Here is a 24,591-nt window from a genome sequence, read left to right as displayed (position 1 = left end):
CTAAGCCGAGTAACAACAATCGAAGGGCTATATATAACTGATCTTTGCGAAAGTAAGATTTCCGTTGATCCTAAAGTTGTAGAAGAAATGCACTTACTGAGAAATGAGTATAAATTAGATCTTTGTTTCACTCCGTTGTATGCTGAATCCCACTGATTTAAAAATTTGCTATCTTAATGCAAGATCTTTGCACAAACACATTGAAGATGTACGAAAAGATATTAATTATACGTCTGCTGATATCCTAATTTTTACCGAAACGAGATTTCGTGAAGAAGATCCTGGTGAAATGTACGCAATTGAAGGCCATGAGTTATTCAGAAATGACGACGTTTCAAATCTCAACCGTCCATATCATGGAACAGCTGTTTATTCTAAACTTCCTATGATTATTGGATATCCTTGTGCAAGAAACTGTCATGGGATCGAGGTAACTATTATGAAGATGGTCGAACGTCCAGACCTAATTGTAATTGGAATATACAGATCTCCAACACTTGCATTATCATCTCTTTTGGCTGCCATTTCTACGACATTGGAGGAACATCCTTCTCCACAGGTTATAATCATTGGAGACTTTAATGTCAACTGGCTTGATGAGATAGAACGAAGATCACTGTACAATCTTATGATCAATACCAATGGCCTCGAGCAACTTATAACTAGTTCTACAACAGATAATGGAACATTGATTGATCATCTGTATACGAATTTGATTGAAGAGGATATCCAGGCAGGTACTCTTGAAACTTACTTTAGTGATCACAAAGCAATTTGGGCCTCTCTAAAGGTAAGGAGGTAATCACATCCAGACATAGCGTTAGCATGTTACAAGAAAAACCATAGTATTGACATGGTAAGATGAACCCAGGTAAGGAGGTAATCACGTCCGACTATAGCGTTAGCATGTTACAAGAACAACCATAGTATTGACATGGTTAGATGAACACAGGCCAATATTTATTGGCCTGGCTCCAATTTAACAAAAGGTAAGCATTTAATTTTGAGTTTTTTTTCATTTTCTTTTCATGCAATTTGACCATTTCCTTTATTTTTAGGTTCCGGTGGCATATTTTCAAATTATTCACACGATGTCGAAGCTGAAACTAATAATTTAAAGGTAAATAATAGATTCGTATTGCATACTAGCTATACATATGCGTTTGTTTCTTTGATAACGCGAGTTTTTTCTTTTTACAGGTCTGAATCAGCTACAATCACAAAGACGTTTTAAAAATGTCAGCGTTGCTTGTTGCCAACCGCGTGGATCAACGCTAAATTAATCCGAAGATAAAAAGACCACAACGCATATATCGGAAATCCTCGTTCCCCTTTCCAGACATCTTCTCTCCACATACCGCAACTGTAATCTGTTCATCGCAGCAACGAATGCCAAACAAGAACAAAGTTCTCTGGTAACCTCTGGTAAATGCTACTCATACCTTCATGGTAACTACTACTGAGCAATACACATTCATATCAATGATGATTGATGGCATTCAATGTTGACTGATTGTCGGACAGATTACCACAGGGATAAGATATTCTGTCAACTGATAAATTTAAACTTGCAAAAAGCCACGCAGTTTTTGGACCTACGAACTGGTGCTATTATGTCCAGCTAATTGGTGCTGATAAGTTATCTGTAATCAACATTGCAAACCACCTGTACCTTCCTACTGGATCAATGAAATCATACTATCATCTTCAGTTATAATCGTGAAACGTATTGTCAATAAACTTTGGCAAACAAGTGGTATAATCTTACTGGAACAATAACGTTTAACCTTTATTGACTATTAACATAACTATAACATTGATTTATCAACAAAAGAACCAATCTTGTATGTAACAAAGACATGCTGATAATCAAGGGACATCAAAACGAAATAATTTGAAGAAGTCTGAAACCTTCTTTTTCTCCTTCTAAACTAAGCTTTATGTTATCAGACGATGTGTGCCACCATCTCGGAACCTTACTCTCTTTTTTCTTCTGTTCACCTATTCTGCTTAAAAAAATTTCATTTCCTATCTCTTGTAAAAATGCTTTTATATATGTTTTGATCTGTCGTAAAATGTATTTAATACAATAAAATCTTATAATATATAGATTGTGTAATAAATCGACTTCGTTATAACTGTATTCAACCAGCTAACTATAGCGCGTTTATTCCGTTGTCTATGGCATTAGAACATAAGACTAAAAATATTGCAGTTAATCATGTTTTACAGGCTACCCACATGTACGCATTGCGTACCTATTTTTTTCATATTTTACCTAAAATGCCAGAACAGGCAGGAGATTTATATAAACTTACATGTCGTATATAAGAAGACCCAGACGCGGATCAGGACAATAAAAAAACATTAAGAACATTAGTTATTACCAATTGTAGTGCTTGTCTGGCATATTGTTATTCTACTCGGATGGCCATTTTATTTATTTCTAGGAAGTGCAAAGTTTTGGCAAATTCTTGTTTGCGAAACGTATTTAAGTTTAATTCTAACAACTGGTTATTCAGATAATGCCCTCCCAGTCGGCCTGCAAAGTTAAGGCAACTGGCTTCTCTTGTAGGATGCTCATTTACCCAATTGACCAATTACATGAAACGGGAAATCCTACCCAATCATGATGAAAAATACGAAAATCTGCGTATTACCCAATGGCGTCAACTTGAAGAGGCCTTTCACTTTTGCTGCACATTTAATCCAGAAGCCAGGCCAACTGCGACTTAGGTGTTGAACTTATTTCGAAAGAAACCTGGTGTTCAAGTGGACGAAGCAAGCGAAAAAGATCTGTTTGTAAGTATGTATGTATTTATAAATGTATAAAGGAATGTATACCAGTATGCAAAAAGTAAGTACCTATTTCCTTACGGATGCGTGCGCGTATGACTAGAAGACAATTTATTTACCAAGTCATGCAAGTGTCTACTTTTTTATACCCACCATAGTATGAACTTTATTAGCGGTGTGAAAATGTGAAATAATCTGTCATGCATCCATGTTATTCTATTCGACGGCATAGAATATATTATATAATATTTCTACATGATCCGTTAAAAATTATTCAATTACAACATGTAAATTGAATGCTGGTGTTGTTGTGCAAGATGGATGCGAAGCGGTCTAACTGCTCCGAGCCTCTGGCATACACACTATCGATTGGACAAATGTGGCGAGAAAAGCGAGCTACAGTATGTCACATGATCCAAGAATTCTTTTATGTCAGTTCCTATATGGCAGCTAATTTACGTGTACTATTAAACTAGATTCAGACCTGAACTATGACCAAACAGCCAAGATAATTCATTGACCAACTAAAAGATACTACTGCTATTCTAATTAAATACTATACATCAGTGTAAATATTTTTTAAAGTGTGGATGTATGGCCACCTATAAAAGAAAATTGGGAGAGGCTGACGATGAACCTTCACCCAAGCGAATACAAGGTAACAAGAATATACTTGACGAATTTTACAATTATTATAAAAGAACAATGAAGAGTACCCTGAACATGATAAAACAGAAACTGGTAGATGTGCCGGCACGCGAGACTGTGCATAAAGTTATTGACGAAAGAGGAGGGATTATGAAGATTGAATCGTCAGGTGCCTTCCTGCGAGATCAAACCCAAGTGTACAACATTGCCAAAGAAATGAAGAAAGGTGTGTCACCATACCATTCAACTTCCAGTAACGATCCTTTATTTCAAGTTTTGGTAAAGGCCAAGCAAGAACAGCAAGGAAGAAGAGAAGACATGCTTATTCGAGAGATTCCTCTATTTCCGGAACCGATTGTGTTTTTCGCTACACAGCAGCAACTAATTGACATTGAACGCTTTTGCACCAATCTCAAAAAGTTTTGTATTCTGGGGGTGGACGCAACTTTTCATATTGCTGCATTCTATTACACTTTCATGACCTACCGAGACCTGATGTTGAAAACAGAGAAAGGAAACCATCCAGTCCTCATCGGCCCTGGCATTCTCCATAAGCAGAAGTATCTGGAGTCATATCAAAGCTTGCCCCTTGTGATGACCAAGTACCACCAAGGCACAAGCGGCGTCCTTGTTTATGGCACAGACGGTGAAAAGAATATTTCCAGAGCTTTCGCCCAAGTATTTCCAAATGCACAGCATCTTTCTTGTGACATCCACATGAAAGACAATGTCAAGGGAAAGCTCGCAGAATGTAGCATTACTGGCCAAACTGCTTTAGAAGTCATGTATGATATTTTTGGCAAGGACGTAGACGACAAAGTAGAAGGAGGACTAATCCATTGCACGTCCGTGGAACAATTTAACACTGCTGTTGAATTGGTAACATTGAGGTTAGAGATTTGCCAGGCGGAAAACGGATTCTTATTATAAATATGAGAGCCCAACATATAACATTTAAGAAAGCCATCAAAACAATTTAAAGTTTAAAAGTAAATATATTTGTAACGTTTCGTCTTTAACCTAAGACATCTTCAGACAAGTGATATAAAATTACATGAGATTTGAGTATATATAATCTATTTACATATGTAAATTAATGACGGATAGGAAGGTATAAGATAGTACATGACAAAACCGCACAGACGAAGGGACATAAACACAATACAAAAACTATGAAAACACGTTACAGAAGATTAAGTGGGATTGAACTGCCCTGGATGTTAAGTGAGGGTTTGAGTTTGGAGATGAGGAGGCTTTCATGAATCATGAGTTCATGTTTGTCAGAACATGAAGAAAGAATTTTAAAATCATCAAAGTCGGCACAGTGCCCTGCAGTGGTTATGTGGGAGAAGATGCTGGACAAAACTGGACTAGATGACGGTTTTCCAGTTATAGGGGAAATTCCCAAGTGTTCCGATACTCTGGTGTGTAGATGGCGTGTGGTTTGACCCACGTACGATGCGGAACAGCATCGACACTTGAAAAGGTATACAACACCAGATCTCAGAAACTTGGGAACTTTATCCTTAAATGGAAAAAAGGAAGAAATACGTGTGGTGGAACGAAAAACAAAGCGAATATTAAGATGCGGATAAGCAGCATTACAAAGTCGAGTAATTTGATTGCGAATCTGAAGCGAAACCAGTGAAGGGAAGGCAAAAATAGACCATTTTCTTTGAAACTGTGTGAATAAGTGGTTTTGGCTCAAAGGTGTTGTTAAGGAAGCGACGAACTAATTCGTCAAACATATGAGCGGGATAACTATTCAAGTTGAACAAATTCCTAACAACCTCAAGTTGGATATGAAAATTTTCATAACTAGAACAGAGGTTGAAGATTCGGTGAAGTAAACAGGAGATTAAAGAGCGTTTATATTCAACAGGAATGAAACTGTGGAAGTTGGTAAAAAGACCGGTAAATGTGGGTTTACGATAAACAGAGGTGGAGAATTTACCTCTTGAGCGAGTTATTTCAATATCTAGGAAAGGCAGCTTTCCGTCTCTTTCCAATTCAGATGTAAAGGAGATATTAGGGTGCTGGCAGTTTAGGTAATTAAGAAAAGTAGGAACATGGTCCAAGGATCTGAAAAGAAGAAAACAATCATCAACATAACGTCGATATAGAATCGGTTTGAAAGAAGGGGGACAGTTGGAGAGCCATGATTTCTCATGGAAAGACATGAAAATATTGGCGAAGAGTGGTCCTAGAGGGCTACCCATAGCCACACCATCAATCTGCTGATAAATCTGGCCATTAAAGGAAAAATGACAGTTTTTAACAGAAAGAGATAGGAGTTTGGTGAATTGTGAACGATCAAGGCCTTCAAAACACATACAGTTTGAAAAAATGAGATCTGAGATGATCTCAATCGTTTCATCCACAGGAATATTAGTGAACAATGATACGACATCAAAACTGGCTATAACTACATGGTCTGAATCAATGTCACTGCTCAACAGTTCCTGAACAAAGGAAAACGAGTCCTTTATGACAAAAGAACTGATAGAGATTGGAGTAAGGAAAGGAATGAAAAACTTAGCTATTGCGTACGAATAGTGATTGATACATGATAGAATGGGCCTTAAAGGAATAGAGGATTTATGAATCTTTGGGAGTCCGTATAGTATGCCAATGCGTGTACCAGTGGGATACAGTTCATTGTAAGTTCTTTCGTTGATGCAGTTGCCAGCCTTCAGTTTCTTTAGCAACGCTTTAACTTGATTCTCACGTTTCAGGGTGAGTTTAACTGTGTCGTCTTTCAGAGGTTCAAATTTTGAAGTATCCGATAGGATTTCGTCGCTTCCTTAACAACACCTTAGAGCCAAAACCACTTATTCACACAGTTTCAAAGAAAATGGTCTATTTTTGCCTTCCCTTCACTGGTTCCCACTCGCTTCAGATTCGCAGTCAAATTACTCGACTTTGTAATGCTGCTTATCCGCATCTTAATATTCGCTTTGTTTTTCGTTCCACCACACGTATTTCTTCCTTTTTTCCATTTAAGGATAAAGTTCCCAAGTTTCTGAGATCTGGTGTTGTATACCTTTTCAAGTGTCGATGCTGTTCCGCATCGTACGTGGGTCAAACCACACGCCATCTACACACCAGAGTATCGGAACACTTGGGAATTTCCCCTATAACTGGAAAACCGTCATCTAGTCCAGTTTTGTCCAGCATCTTCTCCCACATAACCGCTGCAGGGCACTGTGCCGACTTTGATGATTTTAAAATTCTTTCTTCATGTTCTGACAAACATTAACTCATGATTCATGAAAGCCTCCTCATCTCCAAACTCAAACCCTCACTTAACATCCAGGGCAGTTCAATCCCACTTAATCTTCTGTAACGTGTTTTCATAGTTTTTGTATTGTGTTTATGTCCCTTCGTCTGTGCGGTTTTGTCATGTACTATCTTATACCTTCCTATCCGTCATTAATTTACATAGGTAAATAGATTATATATACTCAAATCTCATGTAATTCTATATCACTTGTCTGAAGATGTCTTAGGTTAAAGACGAAACGTTACAAATATATTTACTTTTAAACTTTAAATTGTTTTGATGGCTTTCTTAAATGTTATATGTTGGGCTCTCATATTTATAATAAGAATGGTAACATTGAAATGGATCAACCTCCACACGAATGGCCAGAAATTTGTGGAATACTTTCTGAACGAAAAAGCAAGTATCATCAGAGAAACTGCAAGATCGGACATACGATCCATGTGTGGTCTGGGATACCCGCCCACAGTATACACTCAAAATGCCAACGAGTCCTTGAACCGCCTCATTAAGGCAGAAGAAGATCCAAAGTTTTCCAAGACGCAGAACGTGCTCCTCCCAAGAGAATAAGAGCTGAAATAAACCGCCAAAAAGACGAGCAGTTCCTGGCCGTTATTGGGAGAGGTCAGTACCGACTGACAGAAGAATTTTCCCATCTGTATGTGGAAGAAACGAATTTCTTTCGAAAGAGCGATCAACAAAAGGTAACCTTAAAGAAAGAATTCTTTTCCATTTCGATGTCACAGTCAAAGTGTGAGTCAGAAAGGGTTTTGGATACCAATTGTCTTTCCGTAACCCTCGATAAGTCAGGCATTATCGACATTCCTTTTCCACCGCTTGAAGGTATGTTCCAAAAAGCTGCCAACACAGTAAACGACGAATCTCAGATGTGGAAAATTCCCGTTCCCGGAGATTAAAATAATCAGTCTTCACTAAACTGTACATACTTGGTTAACAACAAGTCATCTTGCGATCCACACAGAGTAACAGCATCGACGAATGGAAGAATTCAGTGTGATAAAGCTTGCGTCAACTGGTGCGCATACAACTTGTGCTCCCACAGTCTCGCAGTGGCTGAGAAACAAAGCATCTTGAAACCATTTCTCCAACGGTTCAAAAGTAACAAGCATTCCTTGAACCTAACCGAGCTGGTCAATGTGAATATATCAAAGAATGCTGGTAAAAAGCTGGGTACTCGACGGAGGAAAGGAGCATCCAACAAACCACCGCAACAAGGAAAAGCTGTCATTTCGAGCAAGGTTTTGTCTCAAACCCAATCAGCTATCAACCAGAGCCAACTAGCAGCTAGTCAACAACCAGTGAGCCAGCAACCTTTTCTTCATCTCACACAGTCCGAACAAGCTGGTGTCAAACTCCCAAAGTCATGTTTTGGACGGAGCTTTGTGTGTCAACCAACTTCCCTAATTCGGGTATCTTATTATTCGTCCCAGTCTGTTGCCGGTCTGCTTCCGACCTCTCAGTTTACATATCCTAGTCAGCTTTGGCAATCTACGCTAGGCATCGGTCAACATTCACCCTCCATACCAGTATTAACTTGGTCGCCCTCACTCCAACCAGCATCTAGTCTGTTGCCGTCATTCCAACCAGCTCATAGTCGGTCGCCGTTACTCCAGCCGGCGCGAAGTCAGCCCCCGCCACTCCCAACAGGTCTAAGTCAGTGCCCACCACTCCAACCACTTCTAAGTGAGCCTTCTGTTACTCCATCGTCCCAGTTTGGTCAGTGTCCATCGATCCAACCACTTCTAAGTGAGCTTCCCGTTACTCCATCGTCCCAGCTTTGTCAGTGTCCATCAATCCAACCACTTCTAAGTGAGCTTCCCGTTACTCTATCGTCCCAGCTTGGTCAGTGTTCATTGATCCAACATCATCCTATACGGCCTAAACCTTCCCCAGGCATTTTTATGTTTGGCCGATTGGCATTTTTAGACAAGCGAGTGTTTCGTTGTAACGAATGCGGACAAACTCTGAAGCCAGAAGGCAAGATAGCATTACCACCTGACGACCTCGTGATAGTCACACAGTTACGCAGACAGTATTTCCAGGATGGCCAACAGCCGACATCACCTAAGATCTCCTTGGTATACTTTCATCTTAACCTGCAATGCATTCGAGCTAGCTGTCCACGTTTTCAAGCTGCATCTAATTGTCAGGTACCTGGTAATTTGATTCCGTTCCTGTTTAAACAGCACCAGGACGCATTGTTTCAACGACTTGGTATAATTTACGAATGAAGCTATGTGAAGCTATGGCAAAAGTTTTGTCATGCAAAACCAGTAAATACTAATGTTGTGGCATCACCCAAACTTCTCCATTTGAACGTTTTTTCAAGGTTATTCACGCATCGTGGTTTTTTAAAGTGCAGATTATTAAACATTACTGAAAACTAAAAGAACTCTAAATTCTTGTTGTTGAGGGGCTGTTAGCTACATGACATTCAACAATTTCCATTTAATAGCTTGCATGCATGTGTTCACAGTTAACTAGCTGCCCCATAGTTATTATTTATATTGAAATATGGTTGCACCTTAGTAATTGTATCGAGTGAGATATCACTTTTGCAAGAAGTGATAATTGATATTGAAATTGCCGCAATTTGCGTGGAATAATGTTTTCACATCTTGTTATATTATGTGCGTGATTCTTTGATTACTAGCGTTTATTCTAATATTTCAACATGCTGTCTATAGTTAAAAGCTAAATAATCATGGTATAGTTAAGTCGGAACAATTTCCACTCCGTATATAGCGGCATTTTTGACGTTTCGTATACTAAGCATATAATACAAGTTAATATAGTAACGTCGTCAAAAAACGTTACGAGACCATCACAGCTGATTGCAAAGTACCACATGCTTACTAGAACTCATTTCCGCCTCCCACCCATTAAACGTTCATTGTTTGATTTTTTCCTGTTTTGCAAGTTTGATTGCTTGATATATTTTGACATTTAAGGTTTGCGCCTTTGCGGCGAAAAACATTGGTGGATGAAAAATGTTCTATTTGTTTGAGGTAGCTTTTTTAGCCTTGTCCAAAATTAATTATTCCATGATTGCAGCATATACAGTATTTCTATTTTATCAAAATTAACAATAACAGCTCGAAACTTCTTACGCTTCTTTTCCAAAACTTTGGGAAAGTATATACGACTCTTTAAATCTTTTGGGAAAAGTTAAAAAAAAATATTCCTTTTAGGCAAATTAATAACAACATTGGAATAATTTTCTATGAATAAATCAAAAGGAGCCTATGACACGAAGTATTCCTAAGAGGTCACCCATCCAGGTACAAACTTTGCCCACCTTGTTTTAACTTAAGTGATCAGACAAGAACCTGTGCTTTCCAAGTGGTATCGACGCAGACACTGCCTTTGAGAAAACAAGAGCTTTTGATCTATGAATATTTTTGGATAAAAATAAAGAAAGTATTCCTTTTGGGCAAATTGATAAGAAAATTGATAAGAACATTGGAATAATTTTCTATGATAAATCAAAAGGAGCCTACAACACAAAGTATTCCCAAGAGGTTACCCATCCAAGTACTAACTTTGCCCGACGTGTATTAACTTTGGTGATCAGACAAGAACTTGTGCTTTCTAAGCGGTATGGGCATAGACACCTTGCTTGAGAAAACAAGAAATTATAATCTATGAATATTTTGGGGGAAAGTTAAAACAAAATATTCCTTTTGGGCAAATTGATGAGAAGATTGGAATAATTTCTTATGAATAAATGAAAAGGAGCCTACGACACGAAGTATTCCCAAGAGGTCATCCATTCAAGTAGTAACTTCGCCCAACTTGTTTTATCTTGGGTGATCAGATGAGAACCAGTGCTTTCCAAGTGGTATAGACGTAGACATCGCCTTTGAGAAAACAACAGCTTTTGATCTATGAATATTTTTGTATAAAATAAAAAAAAATTCTTTTTGGGGAAATTGATAAAACATTGGAATAATTTTCTATGAATAAATAAAAACTAGCTTACGACACGAACTATTCCTAAGAAGTCACCCACCCAAGTACTAACTTCGTCTGACTTCTTTTAACTTCGGTGATCAGGTGAGAACCAGGGCTTTCCAAGTGGTATGGACCTAGACAGGAGCTTTTGATTTATGAATATTTTTTAATAATATTAAAAAAAAATATTCCTTTAGGGCAAATCGATGAGAACATTGGGATAATTTTCTTTGAATAAATCAAAAGGAGGCCACGACACGAAGTATTCCAAAGAGGTCACCCATCCAAGTACTAACTTCGCCTGACTTGTTTTAACTTTAGTGATCAGACAAGAACCTGTGCTTTCCAAGTGGTATCGATGCAGACACTGCCTTTGAGAAAACAAGAGCTTTTGATCTATGATTATTTTTATGGAAAGTTAAACAAAAATATTCCTTTTGGGCTAATTAATAACAACATTGGAACAATTTTCTATGATAAATCAAAAGGAGCCTACGACACGAAGTATTCCCTATAGGTCACACATCCAGGTACTAACTTTGCCCGACTTGATTTAATCTTGGTGATCAGACGAGAACCTGTGCTTTCCAAGTGGTATGGACGTAGACATTGCCTTTGCGAAAACAAGAGCATTTTATCTATGAATATTTTTGGGGAACGTTAAACAAAAATATTCCTTTTGGGCAAATTGATGAGAAGATTGGAATAATTTTCTATGAATAAATCAAAAGGAGCCTACAACACGAAGTATTCCCAGAGGTCACCCATCCAAGTACCAACTTCGCCCGAGAAAACAAGAAATTTTAATCTATGATTATTTTTGGGGAAAGTTAAACAAAAATATTCCTTTTTGGGCAAATTGATGAGAAGATTGGAATAATTTTCTATGAATAAATCAAAAGGAGCCTACAACACGAAATATTCCTAAGAGGTCACCCATCCAAGTACTAACTTCGTCTGAATTGTATTAACATTGGTGATCAGACGAGAACCTGTGCATTCGAAGTGGTATGGACGTAGGCATTGCCTTTGAAAAAACAAGAGCTTTTGATCTATGAATATTTTTGGATAAAATAACAAAAAAAAATCCTTTATGGCAAATTGATAAGAACATTGGAAAATTTTTCATGAATAAATCAAAAGGAGCCTACGACACGAAGTATTCCCAAAAGGTTACCCATCCAAGTACTAACTTCGCCCGACTTGTTTAGCTGTGGTGATCAAACGAGAATTTGTGCTTTCCAAGTGGAATGGACTTAGACATCTTGTTTGAGAAAACAAGAAATTTCAATCTATGAATATTTTTGTATAAAATCAAAAAAAATATTCCTTTTCGTGAAATTGATGAGAACATTGGAATAATTTTCTATGAATAAATAAAAAGGAGCTTAGGACACGAAGTATTCCTAGAAGGTCACCCATCCAAGTACCAACTTCGCCTGACTTATTTAAACTTCAGGGATCGGACAAGAACCTTTGCTTTCCAAGTGGTATGGACCTAGACATCTCATTTGAGAAAACGAGAAATTTTAATCTATGAATATTTTTGGGGAAAGTTAAACAAAAACATTCCTTTTAGGCAAATTAAAAAGAACATTGGAATAATTTTGTATGAATATATCAAAAGGAGCGTTCGAAACAAAGTATTCCCAAGAGGTCACCCATCAGAGTACTAACTTCGCCCGAGAAAACAAGAAATTTTAATCTGTGAATATTTTGGGGGAAAGTTAAACAAAAATATTCCTTTTGGGCAAATTGATAAGAACATTGGTATATATTTCTATGAATAAATAAAAAGGAGCCTATGACAAAAAGTATTCCCGAGAGGTCACCCATCCAAGTACTAACTTAGCCCCACTTGTTTTGACTTTGGTGATATGACGGGAACCTGTGCTTTCCAAATGGTATGGAGGTAGACATTGCATTTGCGAAAACAAGAGCTTTTGATGTATGAATATTTTTGGATAAAATAAAAAGAAATATTCCTTTAAGGAATATTGATGAGAGGATTGGAATAATTTTCGATGAATAAATCAAAAGGACCCTACGACACAAAGAATTCCCAAGAGGTCACCCATCCAAGTACTAACTTCACCCAACTTGTTTTAACTTCGGTGAGCAGATGAGAACCAGTGCTTTCCAAGTGGTATGAACGTAGACATTGCTGTTGAGAAAACAAGAGCTTTTGATCTATGAATATTTTTGTATAAAATCAAAAAAGAATATTCCTTTTGGGGAAATTGATGAGAACATTGGAATAATTTTCTATGAATAAATAAAAAGGAGCTTACGACACAAAGTATTCCTAAGAGGTCACCCATCCAAGTACCGACTTCGCCTGACTTGTTTAAACTTCGGGGATCAGACAAGAATCAGTGCTTTCCAAGTGGTATGGCGTAGACATCTTGTTTGAGGAAGCAAGAGCTTTTGATCTATGAATATTTTTGGATAAAATCAAAAAAGAATATTCCTTTTGGGGAAATTGATGAGAACATTGGAATAATTTTCTATGAATAAATCAAAAGGAGCCTACAACACAAAGTATTCGCAACAGGTCACCCATCCAAGTACTAACTTCATCTGATGAACTTCGGGGATGAGACAAGAATCAGTACTTTCCAAGTGGTATGACGTAGACATCTTGTTTGAGGAAACAAGAGCTTTTGATCTATGAATATTTTTGGGGAAAGTTAAACAAAAATATTCCTTTTGGGCAAATTAATAAGAACATTGAAATAATTTTTTATGAATAAATCAAAAGGAGGCCACGACACGAGGTATTCCAAAGAGGTCACCTATCCAAGTACCAACTTCGCCTGACTTGTTTAAACTTCATGGATCAGACAAGAATCAGTCCTTTCCAAGTGGTATGGACGTAGACATCTTGTTTCAGGAAACAAGAGCTTTTGATCTATAAATATTTTTGGATAAAATTAAAAAAAAGTATTCTTTTTAGGCAAATCGATAAGAACATCGGAATAATTTTCTATCAGTAAATCAAAAGGAGCCTACAACACAAAGTATTCCTAAGAGGTCACCCATTCAAGTACTAACTTCGTCCGACTTGTTTTAACTTTAGTGATCAGACAACAACCCGTGCTTTCCAAGTGGTATGGACGTAGACATCTTGTTTGAGAAAACAAGACATTTTGATGTATGAATATTTTTGGGGAAAGTTAAACAAAAATATTCCTTTTGGGCAAATTGATGAGAACGACAATTTCCTGATCTGGTGATCAGTTGAGAACCTGTGCTTTCCAAGTCGTATGGACGTAGAAATCTTGTTTGAGAAAACAAGAAATTTTGATCTATGATTATTTTTGGGGAAAGTTAAACAAAAATAAGTGGTATGGACGTAGACATCTTGTTTAAGGAAACAAGAGCTTTTGATATATGAATATTTTTGGGCAAATTCATAAGAACATTGAAATAATTTTCTATCAATAAATCAAAAAGGACCCTACAACACAAAGTATTCCCAAGAGGTCACCCATCCAAGTACTAACTCTGCCCAACTTGTTTTATCTTTGGTGATCAGACAAGAACCTGTGCTTTCCAAGTGGTATGGACATAGACATCTTGTTTTAGAAAACAAGAAATTTTTATGTATGAATATTTTTGGGGAAAGTTAAACAAAAATATTCGTTTTGGGCAAATTGATGAGAACATTGGAATAATTTACCATGAATAAATCAAAAGGAGCCTACAACACAAAGTATTCCTAAGAGGTCACCCATACAGGTACTAACTTCGCCTGAGGTGTTTTAATTTTGGTGATAAGACGAGAACCTGTTCTTCCCAAGTGGTATAGACGTAGACATCTTGTTTGAGAAAACAAGAAATTTTGATCTATGAATATTTTTGGGGAAAGTTAAACAAAAATATTCCTTTTGGGCAATTTGATGAGAAGATTGGAATAATTTTCTATTAATAAATTAAAAGGAGCCCACGACACAAAGTATTCCCAAGAGGTAACCCATCCAAGTACTAACTTCGCCTGATTTGTTTTAACTTAGGTGATTATTTGAAAACCTGTGCTTTCCAACTGGTATGGACATAGACATTGCCTTAAAGAAAACAATAGCTTTTGATCTATGAATATTTTTGGATAAAATTTAAAAAAATATTCCCTTTAGGGCAAATTGATGAGAACATTCAAATAATTTTCTATGAATAAATCAAAAGGAGCCTACGACACGAAGTATTCCCAAGAGGTCACCCATACAGGTACTAACTTTGCCCAACTTGTTTTAACTTTGGTGATCAGACAAGAACCTGTGCTTCCCAAGTGGTATGGATGTAGACATTGCCTTTGCGAAAACAAGAGCTTTTGATCTATGAATATTTTTTCTTATGGTTAAACAAAAATATTCCTTTTGGGCAAATTGATGAGAACATTGGAATAATTTTCCAGGAATAAATCAACAGGATCCTTCGACACGAGGTATTCCCAAGAGGTCACCCATACAGGTACTAACTTCGCCCGACTTGTTTTAACTTTGGTGATCAGACGAGAACCTGTGCTTCCCAAGTGGTATGGACGTAGACATTGCCTTTGAGAAAACAAGAGCTTTTGATCGATGAATATTTTTTGGTAAAGTTTAAAAAAAAACATTTCTTTTAGGCAATTTGATGAGAAGATTGGAATAATTTTCTTTGAATAAATCAAAGGGAACCTACGACACAAATTATTCCTAAGGGGTCACCCACCAAAGTACTAACTTCTCTGACTTCTTTGAACTTCAGTGATCAGATGAGAACCAGTGCTTGCCAAGTGGTATGGACGTTGACATTGCTTTTTAGAAAACAAGAGCTTTTGATCTATGAATATTTTTGGATAAAATTAAAAAAAATATTCCTTTTAGGCAAATTGATGAGAACATTGGAATAATTTTCTATGAATAAATAAAAGGAGCTTACAACACGAAGTATTCCTAAGAGGTCACCAACCCAAGTACTAACTTCGTCTGACTTCTTTTAACTTTGGTGATCAGATGAGAACCAGGGCTTTCCAAGTGGTATGGACCTAGGCAAGAGCTTCTGATCTATGAATATTTTTGGATAAAATGAAAAAAAATATTCCTTTTTAAAGTGTATATGAAATGAAAATTTCAATATCGGGTTTTTTGCATTTTCTAAAAATTTTGTCTTTTCCGATCATAAATATACCAACTTTGTCGAAAAATTCGAACTAGAAGTTTGTGAAATTTACGATTAAAGTTCGATTTTGAGACTATTTACTGGCGAAAGACTGGTATCTAGAATTTTGGCCCTTGTGATGTATGCAGTTTGACCAAGTGTGACACGTTGACGTGTTTTAGTATAGCAAAATAACAAAGATCACGCAATCACACAAAGCTTTTTTTAATACTGACTCTATATATTGTGCGTAAAAAATGTCTGATAACGAAAGTTTCGAGTCACAGACGGAGACAGAAGGGTCATCAGATAATGAGGACATCGCTGAGCAATCGTCTGTTGTTCAGCCTTACCAATTTGAGCCACTGGCAGATAGTGAATATGAGGAAGACGAAACGGACGAAGACGGTATTCTGTGCGAAACGTTTGAATCGAGATTTAAGGGAGATTTACCTGTTAACTCATGGTAAGTAATTTCATGAAAGTAATATTATTTTAGGCTGTTTAACCACAACCTTTTCCTTTTATTCGTCTGTATATTTTAAGGTGCACATGCGGACATTGCAGAGTAGAGTTGTTACAGGACGCCAGAGAATATCATTGTTGCAAAGAAATTCTCGAGTGCATGGGCAAGTTTACGAATGAGGGCAAGGACGCAGCATGCATAACACAACATTGGGACTATGCTGTGGTCACACACCGGACAGTGTTAGAGACTGCAGGAGCTTTTCTCTCCAACAAGTCGGGGGAAAAATATCATAAGCCAACAAGCAGGACACAAGATCGGCAAAATGAGTATGTACATATTTGTACAACATTGCTATTTATGTTCTCATGTGTACAAATTAGTACTAATAGGTTGAAATGCAGAGTCTTTTATCGATTTCGGCTATACACAACAAAAGTTATGTAACGCACACATGAAATTAACGACTCGTTGCTTGATTATTTAGGTATTTATGAGCCGTGGCATATAGATGGGTGGTGAGATGGATATTTGGCATGCTGGGGTGGGACAATTCTAGACCGCTTCCAGCCTGCCTGTATCATGAAATAAGGAAAAGATTTTCATCTTCAAGTACCACCGAATACAAAGAATCGACGCAGAGAACTTAATGTAAACGCAGAGAACTTGATGTTTTGAAAGGGAGAAATAATTGTCTGCACTTTGAGTTTCCTAAATGTGATATTAGTAAACTCCCATAATAGATACATAGGCACACATTAAAAGAAAAAGTACAGTGAATTTATTACTTTAATTTCTCATTATCAGGTATGTTATATTATACAATATGCCAATATGAATGTTTCATACATCTTTTTTAAATCTTCCTTGTTGCATTTGTACAGAAGTTCATGACACATTTCATCTATATAACCTTGAAGAGATGTTATAATAACAACATTAGTATTAATTTATGGATTCATACCATTTTACACATTTATTTATACATACTATATGATGCTGGAACAGAAATTTCCCTGACCATTTCTTCACCCAATATAAATTTTGGGTAGGTGACCCCTATATATGGAATGCCTTTCTTGGACATCTTTGTCACCCTATAGGTATTTTCATTGAAGTAAATTAAAATACCTGAAGTAGTTCGAAGTGTACAAGTTTTGTCAGGTTACAATTCTACATTGTATAACACCCATACTTTGCGCTGTGTCCCATGCTATCGAATCTACCATCTCCAGCCCAAACGCTATCTTTTATACCCTTCAGTTGACCGATTAATACAGCCCGAAATTTCTCCCAATATTGCAGTATTAATGGCAACAAAAATTTCTTCTGATGGTAGAAAAAAGTCCTAGCACAGTACATTTTAAGGGCCATATGCCTAAATAACTGCAGAACCTTACTAATTGAGGATCCAGACATCAGGATCGCAAAACTCAGTAAAATATTACCAGCAGGATACTTTCCCAGGACCAACGCTTGACTCCTCCACGTATAACCTTTGCATGATTTGCATGTTTGTTCCACTATTGCCATTGATCCATGCATTTTGACATTAACACTTGGTGATTGTGGCTTGCATTCAAAACAGAACAATGAGAACAGTGAAACCAACATACTGTAGAACACAATAAATTTTGGTTCACTATCAGCCGATCTAAAATAAAAGATAAATTATTTTTAAGAGTTCCGGAGAATAATGCTTGTTGCAAAATGTTATAAATAAAAAAGACCTACCTCACATTGGGCGACGTATTTTTATCTTCCGTTTTGCCAAGCTCGTCATCATCTGATGTTTTAGCTTCTTCGTCCTCCATGTTCGCGTTCCAGTCTGGATCTTTTGTTTCCCCTCTTAAATCATCATCCGAACTATCCCCCATTAATTCACCATCGAAATGACATACTTCGTCTAAAACACCAATATCTTCACATGTTTTGTGTTCTGCTTCATCAGTGCTGCTTTCTTCAGAGGACAAATCTTTTTGCATATTTTCAACTAACTAAAACGATAAACACAATAAATCAGTGAAATGATCAATCACATCCAGGTGGCCAAAACGCAATGTTTTCACGAGATAAAATGGTGCTGTGTTATAGCTAATATATAAGTAATTGGTTACAACAAACCTTTTGGAGGTTTATATTCTCTTTTCGCAACTTCAAATTACGCTTCTTTTGCTTCGATCGCAACTTCTGAAGCTTTTCAATTCTCTCCTGTTTTACGCTACAATTTACACACAGAGATTCATGACCCGTCTCTGAGTTGTCACCCTCTGCTTCCCCCTCTGTTTTCTGCATAAGCTCCTCCATGCTCACGTTTAACATTTCTGCCTGATCGGGACTTGACTCGTCACTTATTTTGGGGCCGATGACACTGCTTCAGGACTGGATAATTCGCCTGCGCAACTTGTCGATGGAGATAGCTGATCCCGTAAAATCTGCAAGATTCACAATTATTTTCAATTCAAATTGCAAAAAAGCTTTGACCGACTATGACAAAGAAACTGTTTGGACACAATATTTCAATTAGGCAAATGAGGAATGTTTTGCTGCATGGAATATCGCCAGACTCACCCTTCTTTTCGTACGCGATGTCGCTGGTAATTTCTCGAGAAAAACTTAATCTTTTGTTGGTAGAGACCCTTCTAATAGATATCTGGCCTTTGGTTTCAGCTCGTCCGGGACGTCAATGTGATATCGTGTTCCGAAGCAAGATTTCTCAAAGTGTGCTGAGCGTATTACTGAAGAACTCATAGAAGTAAAATTCGGCGATATCCCCTCAACGTGATATGTATTCATGCAACTGCGCAATCCAGGAGCTCCGCAGACACAAAATTTCCCCCTCTTTGCTCTCTTCGTGCTGGAAGCCATGCTTGTTGAATTCAAAATGCTTAGTAAATCATGACGCACTCCTTTTATAGGGAAAGATTGTACCAATTGCGTGCGAGTGCAGGTTTGAATTTTGTAACGTGAGGGAAATGCGGTAGCCAAGCCTAGATGCACTGTGTCTGTTGTGCAAAGCAAGCACGCAATTCTAGCTGATGTTTTCTAAGTAGAGGTGAGAAAATACTAATAAAATTCCGGTTTATTTTAAGTGCAAAAACACGCAATGTGAGTGATTGTGAGTGAATGCAAATAATATGATAAGTATATCGCGTTTGAAGCAGCTACAAATTCCATAACATTAATTGTCGTATACCATGCACGCTTATGTGGTGTAATGTCAATATGGTATGATGTCAGTAATATAGATAGATAGCCTACATATTCAGTCCTAATGTAGATATTTCGTATTAATTTTAGGAATGCAATTTTCTAGTATTAGTCACTACTTTACATTTTTTACAATAGTTGGTATCACTTTTACATAATATGTGGTATGTATGCGGTACGTCTGAAACCTCAAGATGCGGTATATAGGCAATATAGCTAGTCTCTCGCGGCATAAAAAGTGTATTTTAGGCTGCTACGATTCTTCGTGTTGTTATTATATTCTGTCAATATATTAAAATTCGTGACTACAAAAGGCAGATTCGTCAAAATCGCTCCGGAATCCCAATTCTACATAGACGCAACTATATAACATTGTAGTAATACATATCAAAAGATCGAGCTGTGTCACACTGCCTACATCATTGGCCGCGCGATGGAATGTTAGGAATTTCGCCAGTAAATAGTCTCAAAATCGAACTTTAATCGTAAATTTCACAAACTTCTAGTTCGAATTTTTCGACAAAGTTGGTATATTTATGATCGGAAAAGACAAAATTTTAAGAAAATGCAAAAAACCCGATATAGAAATTTTCATTTCATATACACTTTAAGGCAAATTGATGAGAAGGTTGGAATAATTTTCTATGAATAAATCAAAAGGAGCCTACGACACAAAGTATTCCCAAGAGGTCACCCATCCAAGTACTAACTTCACCCGACTTGTTTTAACTTTAATGATCAGATAACTTTAATGATCAGTGTTATTGCCAGGCGATCCAAGAAGTAAACAGAAATAACTTTGGCGAACTTGAAAGAAGAGTGAACTTGCCGTCGTATGTGCAAAATGACTATATCGCCGATAGAACTGTGATCAGCGAAGCGAATTTGCGAATCCTTTGCGAAAAGTGTTTGCTTGGTGCTATGTTTGGCCGCTTGGGGAAGTTGATACTAGGTATACCAGAAATTATAGTTTTGGTTTTGCTCTCTCTTATGCTATACAGTCAACTAAAGAAAAGTATTTGGATTGACTTCGTGATTTTGGTTCAACGGCATTTAAAAAGTTTTATCCTTCAGGGATATGCGATATCTGCATTGCAAATTATCTTGAGCTACCTAAGCAAATCCACAATTACTATTATCGACAAAACATCCCTATAATGGTGGGAGTTTGTTGCAACAGAAAATGGTCTCATTCGAGAGTTACCTATTATAATAATTCGATAGCTACTTTCCATCTATTATTAAGAAGCGGTGATGTAGAGGAGAATCCTGGCCCTCAAAACAACATTAAACAAAAGGCTCCCCGCTGCGTCGAGTGTGAGAAACCAGTTGCCAAGAACCATAAGCGAACTCTCTGTGCTGAATGTTTTGATATAAGACATGCAAAATGCACAAGATTCTTAGATCCAAAAGTAGTCTCTTCTATAGCACCTGTTGATTGGACTTGCCTCAAGTGTACATTTAATGCATTACCTTTTTCCTCATATGATCTGAACGATACAGAAACTGAAGCTGGTGAACAATATTCCTCTACTTCCCTCAACACTTCTGATATATGTTCTATTTTAAATCGACATCCTAAACACTTGAAAATTATGCACTTAAACACTCAGAGTATGGTATCAACTTTTAATGAATTCTTACTTGCAGTATCTCAGTATTCATTTGATGTATTTACTTTAAGTGAAACCTGGTTGAAAAACAATCCCTACCTATTGGAATATGTTTCAATACCCGGTTACTCGGCTGTTTTTCGAAATCGTGATGCTATAAAGGGTGGCGGTGTAGGGGCCTACATTCGTGAGTCACTACATTTTAAGCGTAGAGAGGACATTGAAAAGTTGCAACCTGATTTTGAACATCTTTGGCTTGAGTTTCCAGGAAGAAACAGACACAGCAAAACTCTTGTTGGTATTTTTTACCGTTCAACTCGTATGCTTAATACCCGAGAATGGCTCGACCGTATGGAAACTCTGCTTGGTTACATAAATACAACTTGGAATGGCCTATTATTAATTACCGGAGATATGAACATAGACATGCTAACTCCAACTAATGCTGTTACAAAAGAATACCAATCACTCCTCGACATGTTTGATCTTCATCAGATGATTAAAGAACCAACCAGAACTACTCGTATGTCACAAACAATTATTGACCACATTGTCGTAAACTCACCATCAAGTGTTACGGCATCTGGTGTAATCCCTTGTTCTATTGTTAGTGACCATGATGGGGTCTATGCCTGTATTAATACTAGAGTTCCACAATTTAAACCAAGATATAAATACATCAGGAACACAAGATCCTTTGACAGATCTGCTTTCATTAATGACTTTCACACCATCCCTTTTTCCGTGGCTGAATCTTTTGATAATCCTGATGATCAGCTACAAACTATCAATAAATTGTTTAATGAATGCCTAGAACGGCATAGTCCTCTTATTAGAACTCGCATTACTCGCCCTCCTGCTCCTTGGATGAGAACGCCCAATATTGAAAATTTAAAACTACAGAGGGATAAACTAGGAGAGGAAGCACACTCGACAAAATCGGAAGAGTCGTGGCGTTCGTATAGATCCGTAAGGAATGCATTAAAAGTTGAAATACGTTCAGCACGCAAATCTTTTATGGAAAATGCATTATCATCTCGTAATTCACGAGACGTTTGGAAAATTATACATCGTATCTTGAAACCAAATCCAAAGCCTTTGCGTGTTGACCTTGATGACCTCAATCGACATTTTGTAACGACAGCACACCGTACTACTGGTTGTCAACCCGTGAAAGAACATGAGCTTCTTGAAATGATTGACAATTTACCTGATGATATGAATGATTCTTTTTAACTTAGTCAAGTCTCGATAAATGAAGTAACGAATATTATCAAAACACTTCGATCTGATTCATCGACTGGTCCTGACTGCATACCTATTAATTATGTTAAGATGGTTAGTGAAGATATTGCTGTACCCATCACGAATCTTATTAACAAATGTATTAGGGACTCTTGTTTTCCCAAAGCTTGGAAAATTGCAAGGGTATCTCCCATTCCAAAGGTGAATAATCCAGTGGTGAATGACCAGCTACGACCGATATCGATTTTACCAGCGCTCTCTAAGGTCTTCGAGAAAGCCGTTGCCCTCCAGATAATTGATTATGTTGAACAGTATACTGTATTAAACGAAAAAGTTACTGGTTTTCGTAAAGGTCATTCTACCATCACGACCTTAATTGGTATTAAGGACGACATAATCCGTGCTATGAGAAAACGTGAAATTACCTTGATGGTATTAGCGGACTATTCAAAGGCCTTTGACACTGTTAGCTTCAAATCGATGATTACCAAAATGCGTAAATTGAATTTCTCTAAGTCCTTCCTTGTGTGGATACTCAACTATATGTCAAATCGTGAACAGTTTGTTCAGGTCGATGATAGCACTTCAAACAAGATGACTACAGAATTTGGAATACCCCAAGGCTCCATCCTCGGTCCGATGCTTTTTAACTTATATGTAACAGACCTTCAGGAGAATATTGATCAGCAGGTATCCTGTTTTCAATACGCAGATGATTCAACACTTTATAAACACTGCAAATATACAGACTTATTGCAATGTGAAGTAGAGATGAACACTACTCTCACGCAACTATCAGATTGGTCTTATGACTCTAATTTAGCCCTCAATGCGGAAAAAACCAAATGCATGGTTTTTTCAACTCAGCAGATGGCAAGTACTCATTCACTACATTTGCACGAAACAAGTCTCAAGATTGATGGTAAATTATTAGAACGTCTTCATGCCACAAAACTGCTTGGTTTGCAGATTACCGAAAATTTTACTTGGAATGATCACATTAAACAATTGTCCCGACCTGCTACAGCACCCTGGCCATTCTTAAAAAAATAAAAAACTTTACCCCATTTTATTTACGAAAGCAGTTGGCCGAACAGCTCATTTTGTCCAAAATGGACTACGGCGATCTCGTTTTCAACCCTCTCCCTGACTACTTCTTAAGTAGGCTACAAAAGATCCAATTTTCAGCAGCCAGCTTTGTCATTGGTAAATATGTGAACTCTGAGGAAACTTTATTAAAGCTTAACTGGCTGCCGATGCGCGAACGTAGGAATCTCAACCTGCTTAAAGCTACTCATAAAGCAATTTACTCACAGAACTGGCCAAAGTATGCTGCTGTTGAATTATATAAACCAGCTCGTAGTCTGCGCTCGAGTACCAGTTTGAGTTTGGTTAGGCCAATGGAAAAGGGTACTTTCCAAGACATTACATCTGAACTATTTAATAGCCTACCATCTGACATTAGATCGATATCTGATTACAGTCAATTTTGTACGAAAGTTAGGGCTGTACTAAAGTCACGTACAATGTAAATATACAATGTTAGAAACTTTTTCCTAAATTATCTTATAAATTAACTTTCTTTTTATATATTCACTTTTAGTCAAAATAATAAAAATTTTTGTATGTATCGTAGTTTTCAATAGGGGAAGAGCCACCTAGTGGATCTTATTGAATAAATCATTATTATTATTATATTATTATTATTATTATCAGATGAGAACCGGTGCTTTCCAAGTGGTATGGACATAGACATTGCCTTTGAGAAAACAAGAGCTTTTGATCGATGAATATTTTTGTATAAAATCAAAAAAAAATCTTCCTTTTGGGGAAATTGATGAGAACATTGGAATAATTTTCTATGAATAAATCAAAAGGAGCCTACCACACAAAGTATTCCCAAGAGGTCACCCATCCAAGTACTAACTTCGCCCAACTTGTTTTAACTTTTGTGATCAGATGGGAACCGGTGCATTCCAAATGGTATGGACGCAGACATTGCCTTTGAGAAAACAAGAGCTTTTGATGTATGAATAATTTTGGATAAAAAAAAATATTCCTTTTGGGCAAATTGATGAGAACATTTGAATTATTTTCCATGAATAATCTATGAATAAATAGAAAGGAGCCCACGACATGAAGTATTCCTGAGAAGTCACCCACCAAAGCTCTAACTTCTTCCGGCTTGTTTTAACTGTGGTGATCAGACGAGAACC

At 37.2% G+C, this 24,591-nt stretch overlaps 17 pseudogenes; all 17 read right to left on the bottom strand.

The window, feature by feature from the left end:
* Positions 1-9,988: 9,988 nt before the first annotated feature.
* Positions 9,989-10,107, bottom strand: LOC114530466 (annotated as a pseudogene).
* A 134-nt stretch (positions 10,108-10,241) lies between these two features.
* Positions 10,242-10,360, bottom strand: LOC114530458 (annotated as a pseudogene).
* A 124-nt stretch (positions 10,361-10,484) lies between these two features.
* On the bottom strand, positions 10,485-10,603 carry LOC114530477 (annotated as a pseudogene).
* A 120-nt stretch (positions 10,604-10,723) lies between these two features.
* On the bottom strand, positions 10,724-10,842 carry LOC114530482 (annotated as a pseudogene).
* Positions 10,843-10,949: 107 nt separating this feature from the next.
* On the bottom strand, positions 10,950-11,068 carry LOC114530476 (annotated as a pseudogene).
* A 123-nt stretch (positions 11,069-11,191) lies between these two features.
* LOC114530461 lies at positions 11,192-11,310 on the bottom strand (annotated as a pseudogene).
* A 295-nt stretch (positions 11,311-11,605) lies between these two features.
* LOC114530475 lies at positions 11,606-11,724 on the bottom strand (annotated as a pseudogene).
* A 122-nt stretch (positions 11,725-11,846) lies between these two features.
* LOC114530479 lies at positions 11,847-11,964 on the bottom strand (annotated as a pseudogene).
* Positions 11,965-12,501: 537 nt separating this feature from the next.
* LOC114530481 lies at positions 12,502-12,620 on the bottom strand (annotated as a pseudogene).
* A 123-nt stretch (positions 12,621-12,743) lies between these two features.
* On the bottom strand, positions 12,744-12,862 carry LOC114530442 (annotated as a pseudogene).
* Positions 12,863-13,707: 845 nt separating this feature from the next.
* On the bottom strand, positions 13,708-13,826 carry LOC114530468 (annotated as a pseudogene).
* Positions 13,827-14,159: 333 nt separating this feature from the next.
* On the bottom strand, positions 14,160-14,278 carry LOC114530443 (annotated as a pseudogene).
* A 367-nt stretch (positions 14,279-14,645) lies between these two features.
* LOC114530459 lies at positions 14,646-14,764 on the bottom strand (annotated as a pseudogene).
* Positions 14,765-14,888: 124 nt separating this feature from the next.
* Positions 14,889-15,007, bottom strand: LOC114530444 (annotated as a pseudogene).
* Positions 15,008-15,131: 124 nt separating this feature from the next.
* LOC114530446 lies at positions 15,132-15,250 on the bottom strand (annotated as a pseudogene).
* Positions 15,251-15,615: 365 nt separating this feature from the next.
* Positions 15,616-15,734, bottom strand: LOC114530474 (annotated as a pseudogene).
* An 8,519-nt stretch (positions 15,735-24,253) lies between these two features.
* On the bottom strand, positions 24,254-24,372 carry LOC114530453 (annotated as a pseudogene).
* Positions 24,373-24,591: the final 219 nt, after the last annotated feature.

The sequence above is a fragment of the Dendronephthya gigantea genome, unplaced genomic scaffold, assembly GCF_004324835.1.
Source record: "Dendronephthya gigantea isolate DGI-Jeju-01 unplaced genomic scaffold, DenGig_1.0 000062F, whole genome shotgun sequence".
Lineage (NCBI taxonomy): Eukaryota > Metazoa > Cnidaria > Anthozoa > Malacalcyonacea > Nephtheidae > Dendronephthya > Dendronephthya gigantea.
Note: the sequence above shows the minus strand (reverse complement) of the source record. Positions and strands in the feature narration are given on the sequence as shown.